Source organism: Mandrillus leucophaeus, unplaced genomic scaffold (genome assembly GCF_000951045.1).
Source record: "Mandrillus leucophaeus isolate KB7577 unplaced genomic scaffold, Mleu.le_1.0 Scaffold151, whole genome shotgun sequence".
NCBI classification, from domain to species: Eukaryota; Metazoa; Chordata; class Mammalia; order Primates; family Cercopithecidae; genus Mandrillus; species Mandrillus leucophaeus.
The window spans coordinates 1,828,611-1,835,540 of NW_012101488.1; positions in this window are offsets into that span (position 1 = coordinate 1,828,611).

The following is a 6,930-nucleotide window of genomic DNA, read 5'->3' on the forward strand; positions in this document are numbered from 1 at the left end:
CACCCGGGGCAGTCGGAAGCGCCTAAGAATAGCTGACACCGGCCGAGTGCTCGGCTCGGACTTCGCGCGGGGCGAAGTGCCACGCTGAAGAGTTAATAGAAATTGGGGGAGGGTCTGGAGGGATGGAGGGAAAGGAGGAAAAGTGCGAGGAGAGGAGGTGTCTGCAGGAGTTAGATAATGGGGGCATGGGAGGATAGGAAATGGAGGATGGGGGTGCCTTGGGGGGTCTTAGATGCATGAAGATAAGGAGATGCGGAAGGGGCGAGGCAGCAAGAAGGGGGGAATCTGGAGCAGAGGAGGCGCTCTAGGAGCTCCAGGGGGCAACCGGGCCGTCTGTAAGACTGATATGAGAAGGGCCCTTAGAGGATGTCCAGGAATAATAGTGAGGTGGGAGCTCCTGTATCACTGGAAGAGCTGGAACGATCAAATATTAGGGATCAGGGTCTGCGGGGGTTGTGGAGGCTCTGGGGATTGCTAGAAATTAAGGGGAGCTCTAGAGATAACGGAGGTCCCGTATCACAAGGAGACAGCGGAGGCTACGGGGGACGGCAGGGAGAGCGAGGGTCGCGGAGGTGCGGACCGAGTCGGGCCACGGGTCACTCACCGGCGCCGCCGCAGCCGCCGGTGGGTCAGGGCTCGGGCTTCTGCGGCCTGTTCCCACCCCCCGCCTCCCTCCCTCCCCTCTTTGGGCCCCGCCTCCGGCCGCCCCGCATGCCAAGGCGCAAGCGCGCCCAGGGCCAGTCGGCCACAACGCCCTTACCGCCTGGGTTTCATTCCCACCTCCCCCAGCACAGCGCAGGCGCAGAACTGCGCTCCGCCGAGCCCCACCAGCAGGCCGCAACTGCGCAGCCGTAAGTTTAGCGCCGCGCGTGTACCCTAGCCCCCTGGGGCCACAAAGGCGCACGCGCAAAAACTCCGTCGCGCGCATGCGCGTGTCCCGGGTCGTACCCGGGACTGGGTCTCGGCGCAGGCGTAGCGAGCCTTGGTGGCAGAGACACTGGGAGCGCGCCAGTACTCAGCCTTTCGGACAGTCTTCCAGCCCACCCTGCTCTCTAACTACGCAACTGTCCCTTTCTCTAGGAGAAAGGGGAGGGAGGCAGCGCTGAAGGGAAGCGTTTTGTCTTCTTGACAACTGCGTGGGTGGAGTGGAAGCGTGAGGAAACCGCTTTGCCTCCAGGCTTGCCCGCCCCTGTGCTGGGCAGCTCCAGAGCTTCCCACCTCGCACCCCCTAGAGGCGGGGCGTCCTGGGGATGCCCCGCCCCGGGCGGATGCGGTAACCATAGCAACCCACAAGCCTTCCAATCACGCCTTGGGGGCCCCTCTGTCCGCACCTTTACCTCGTGGAGCGGGGAAGATAAGAGGGAATAGCTTCTTGGCTGGTAGGGAGGGAAATCCTGACGCCGGCATGACTTTAAGCAAGTGCACGGAGATAGGAAAGAAGCCAGAACGCAGGTGAGGTGAGCCGAATGGCAGGATGATGGAGCTCAGTCCGGCTGAGAAATGTGTTCGTTAGCATCCTGCAGGAGTCCTCAAGGTCATGCGACAAGCGGTGCTTCATTCATCGACTCAATAAATATAAATGAGCACTTATACAGTTCCTGGTACAATGAACATAAAAGCTAAAATCCGTAGCCTGGGCCGGGCGCGGTGGATCTCACGCCTGTAATCCCAGCACTTTGGGAGGCCGAGGCGGGCGGATCACCTGAGGTCAGAGATTCGAGACAAGCCTGGCCAACATAGTGAAACCCTGTCTCTACTGAAAATACAAAAATTAGCCGGGTATGGTGGTGCATGGGTCGTACCCGGGACTGGGTCTCGGCGCAGGCGTAGCGAGCCTTGGTGGCAGAGACACTGGGAGCGCGCCAGTACTCAGCCTTTCGGACAGTCTTCCAGCCCACCCTGCTCTCTAACTACGCAACTGTCCCTTTCTCTAGGAGAAAGGGGAGGGAGGCAGCGCTGAAGGGAAGCGTTTTGTCTTCTTGACAACTGCGTGGGTGGAGTGGAAGCGTGAGGAAACCGCTTTGCCTCCAGGCTTGCCCGCCCCTGTGCTGGGCAGCTCCAGAGCTTCCCACCTCGCACCCCCTAGAGGCGGGGCGTCCTGGGGATGCCCCGCCCCGGGCGGATGCGGTAACCATAGCAACCCACAAGCCTTCCAATCACGCCTTGGGGGCCCCTCTGTCCGCACCTTTACCTCGTGGAGCGGGGAAGATAAGAGGGAATAGCTTCTTGGCTGGTAGGGAGGGAAATCCTGACGCCGGCATGACTTTAAGCAAGTGCACGGAGATAGGAAAGAAGCCAGAACGCAGGTGAGGTGAGCCGAATGGCAGGATGATGGAGCTCAGTCCGGCTGAGAAATGTGTTCGTTAGCATCCTGCAGGAGTCCTCAAGGTCATGCGACAAGCGGTGCTTCATTCATCGACTCAATAAATATAAATGAGCACTTACACAGTTCCTGGTACAATGAACATAAAAGCTAAAATCCGTAGCCTGGGCCGGGCGCGGTGGATCTCACGCCTGTAATCCCAGCACTTTGGGAGGCGGAGGCGGGCGGATCACCTGAGGTCAGAGATTCGAGACAAGCCTGGCCAACATAGTGAAACCCTGTCTCTACTGAAAATACAAAAATTAGCCGGGTATGGTGGTGCATGCCTGTAATCCCAGCTACTCGGGAGGTGGAGGCAGGAGAATCGCTTGAACCAGAGCAGAGGTTGCAGTGAGCTGAGATCGTGCCACTGCACTCTAGCCGGGCAACAAGAGCGAAACTCCATCTCAAATAAAGGAAAAGAAAAAGAAAAAAAAGTGCCGCCTTAGGCACCTGGGGTACAGCAGTGAACAAAATACTGATTTCCACTCTCAGAATTTCCTTTCTAGCGGGGGATGGGGGATGGACAGGAAGTAGATCACTTCATCAATCAGGTATAACACAGAGGAACGCAGCCAGTAGGGGGTATGTATGAAGCAATTTGTTGCAAGGAATTGGCTTACAGGATTGTAGGGCTGGCTAAGCACCTTCAAAATCCATACAAAGGGCACCCGTGGGAAGTGCAGGCTGGAGCTTTGGGCGTGAACTGAAGCTGCTCTCTACAGGTGGAATTTCCTCAGGGAAGCTTCGGCTCTGCTCTGAAAACCTTTTGAGTTATTGTAGCAGGTCCACTCAGATGATGATGATTATTATTATTATTATTTATAGAGATGGAGTCTTGCTCTGTCACCCAGGCTGGAGTGCAGTGGCATGATTTTGGCTCACTGCCAACCTCTGCTGCCCCGGTTCAAGCAATTATCCTGCCTCAGCCTCCCGAGTAGCTGTGATTACAGGCGCCAGCCACCACCCCCAGCTAATTTTTTGTATTTTTAGTAGAGACGGGGTTTCACTATGTTGGCCAGGCTGGTCTTGAACTCCTGATCTCAGGTGATTCGCCTGCCTCGGCCTCCCAAAGTGTTGGGATTACAGGCGTGAGCCACCGTGCTGGCCTATTATTATTACGTGAGACAGAGTCTCATTCTGTCTCCCAGGCTGGAGTGTGGTGGTACGATCTCGGCTCACTGCAACCTCCGCCTCCCAGGTTCAAGCAACTCTCCTGCCTCAGCCTTCCAAGTAGCTGGGACTATAGGTGCGTACTACCATGCCTGGCTAATTTTTGTATTTTTAGTGGAGACAGGGTTTCACTATGTTGGCCAGTCTGTCTTGAACTCCTGACTTCAGGGGATCCACCTGCCTTGGCCTCCCAAAGTGCTGGGATTACAGGCGTGAGCCACCGCACCCGACCCCCTCAGATTATCGAGGATAGATTTCCTTCCTTAAGGTAAACTAATTATAGGCTTTAATCACATCTATGAGATATCTTCACAGCAGCAGCTAGATTCATATTTGACTGAATGACAGGACAGCGGTCTAGACAAGCTGACACGTGAAACTGACCATTGCAACCAGAGACATAAACTACTCAGCTGCGCGGCACGTTAGATAATGATAAGTGCTAAGGAGGAAAGAAAAGTAGAGATGGGTTGGAGGGATCAGGAATATGTGGGTGGGAAGGCCTCGGGGAGAAGGTGACCTTTGAGCAAAGGCTTGCAGGAAGTGGCAGAGTAGGCTATGTAGGTAGGTATCTGGGCCAAGAGCTGTCCAAGGAGCCAGAAGGGTGAATGCAAAGGCCCCGAGGCCAGAATGTTCCAGAAGTGTTCGGGGAACAGCTTAGAGGACAAAGTGGCTTGAGAAGATTGAGGAAACGGGAGAGGGTGGGAAAAGAGCCAGATTTGGGTGAGAGGCAGATTGTGTGGGGCCTTGTGGGCCGAGATGAGGATTTTGGCCTTTAGTCAGAGTAAGACAGTGACCACAGGAGGGCTCGGAGCAGAGGAGGGAGGTGAGCTGGCTTGTGTTTTAATGGGATCACTTTTGTTGGGTTTTAAAAATATACTCTTGGCCGGGCGCAGTGGCTCACGCCTGTAATCCCAACACTTTGGGAGGCCGAGGCAGATGGATCACTTGAGGTCAGAAGTTTGAGACCAGCCTGGTCAACATGCCAAAACCCCGTTTCTACTAAAAATACAAAAATTAGCCAGGCATGACAGCAGGCACCTGTAATCCCAGCTACTCGGGAGCCTGAGGCAGGAGACTCGCTTAAACTTGGGAGGTGGAGGTTGCAGTGAGCCAAGATCATGCTACTGCACGCCAGCCTGGGCGACTGAGCGAGACTCCATCTCAAAAACAAAAAGAAAAGAAAAGAAAAGAAAATATACTCTTTTTTTTTTTGAGACAGTCTCCCTCTGTTGCTCAGGATGGAGTGCAGTGGTGCCTTCTTGGCTCACTGCAAACTCTGCCTCCCAGGCTCAAGTGATTTTTGTGCCTCAGCTTCCCGGGTAGCTGGGATCACAGGTGTGCGCCACCATGCCCTGCTAATTTTTGTATTTTTAGTAGAGATGGGGTTTTGCCATGTTGGCCAGGCTGGTCTCGAACTCCTGGCCTCAAGTGATCCACCTGCCTCGGCCTCCCAAAGCGCTGGGATTACAGAAATGAGCCACTGTGCCCAGCCTGAAAATAGAACCTAAGGGGTTGAGAGTAGAAGGAGGAAGATCATTGAGGAGGTGACTGCAGTACTCTGGGTGAGAGGTGGTGGGGCATTGCAGGGTAGTGCACTGGAGAAGAGATGGCCAGATTTGGGATGGATGTTGAGGCTAGAGCCAAGAGGATTTACTAATGAGTGTGAGATTTCTGTTTTGGACTGGATAAGAGGGAGGGAAGGAAGGAAGGAACGTGGGGAGGGAGAAAGGAGAAAGGAAGGAGGGCAGAGGAAGAAGGCAAAAACGACAGATGGAGAGACACATTAAGAGAGAATCTGGATCAGGCACAGTGGCTCATGCCTGTAATCCCAGCACTTTGTGAGGCCTAGCAGGGAGGATTGCTTGAGGCCAGGAGTTCAAGGCTGATGTAAACTATGACCACTCCACTGCATTCCAGCCTGGGTGACAGAGCAAGACTTTTTGTGGGAGGGTAGAGAAATGGAGAAACTGAATGATAAACCTAAAAGTGATCTCTCAACATTCTCAGTACAAATTACAAATAAAGACTTTTGTTAATAATGTGATATTGGCTGGGTGCAGTGGCTCACTCCTGTAATCCCAGCATTTTGGGAGGCCTAGGCGGGTGGATCATTTGAGGCCAGGAGTTCGAGACCAGCCTGGGCAACATGGTGAAACCCCATCTGTACTAAAAATACAAAAATTTGCCGGGCGTGGTGGCGCATGCCTGTAGTCCCAGTTACTTGGTAAGCTGGACAGGAGAATTGCTTAAACTCAGGAGGTGGATGTTGCAGTGAGCCAAGATCATGCCACTGCACTCCAGCCTGGGCGCAGAGAGAGACTCTGTCTCAAAAAAAAAAAAAAAAAAAAAAAAAAGTGCAATCTTTTCCCTTCGTTTGTATAAAATTCTCCAGAATGGGCCAGATACTGGTTAGCATTGGAAATCGGGTCTAATCTATGGTCACCACTCACCAGAAGCCCTAGAACCCCACACGTGCACAAATCCAGTTTCAGAGACCAACACAGTGGTAGGCACTCTTGGCCACTGTGGGAGTGTGAGGTGCAGAGACAAAGCCTTGGCCTTATATACTTCAGGGCACAATGGGGACTCTGTGAAGCTCTAGGTCTATCCTTAGTGGATCTAATTTTCCTTCCCTGGTTCTGTGTGGGTGTAGAACTATTTCCCTACTCTCTCTCCTAAGCCCAAAGTGGTGCTGAAGGGAAGAGGCCGTTCTGAAGCATTTGCTTCTCTGCACGGAGAAGCTGCTGTCTTCTCTGATTTCCTCAGGGGTGGGCGAGGTGGTGTCTGATGCACACGGGCGCCATGTAGAAGTCTCCAGTGGCCCCTGCATGCCCACTCTGCCCCTGTGTATCTCCTCTGAGCCCAGGAGGCTGCCCTGTGTGCTCTCCATCTGCCTGCCTCCCTGGTCACTGGCTCATGGGAGGTAACTGCAGGAGATAAGGCAGATGCAGGAGAATCACCAACTGTCCTGCATCTGGCCTCGACCTGTCCACACCTACAGAGCTCTCTGTACCTCTTCCCATAACTCTCTGCATGCAGGCTTCTCACAGGCTCCAGGTCGGACTTTGACACAACACCTACTTCAGTCCAGACTCCCTGGATGCCTCCCCGGAGCCCCAGTTTTCCTGTGGCTGTCATGACAAGGTACTGCGAACTGAGTGGTTTAAAACAAGGGAAACAGGCCAGGCGTGGTGGCTCACGCCTGTAATCCCAACACTTTGGGGCTGAGGTGGGAGGATCGCTTGAAGCCAAGTGTTCGAGACCAGCTTGGGCAACAAAGCAAGACTCTTGTGTCTACAAAAAAAAAAAAAAAGGCCGGGCGCGGTGGCTCAAGCCTGTAATCCCAGCACTTTGGGAGGCCGAGACGGGTGGATCACGAGGTCAGGAGATCG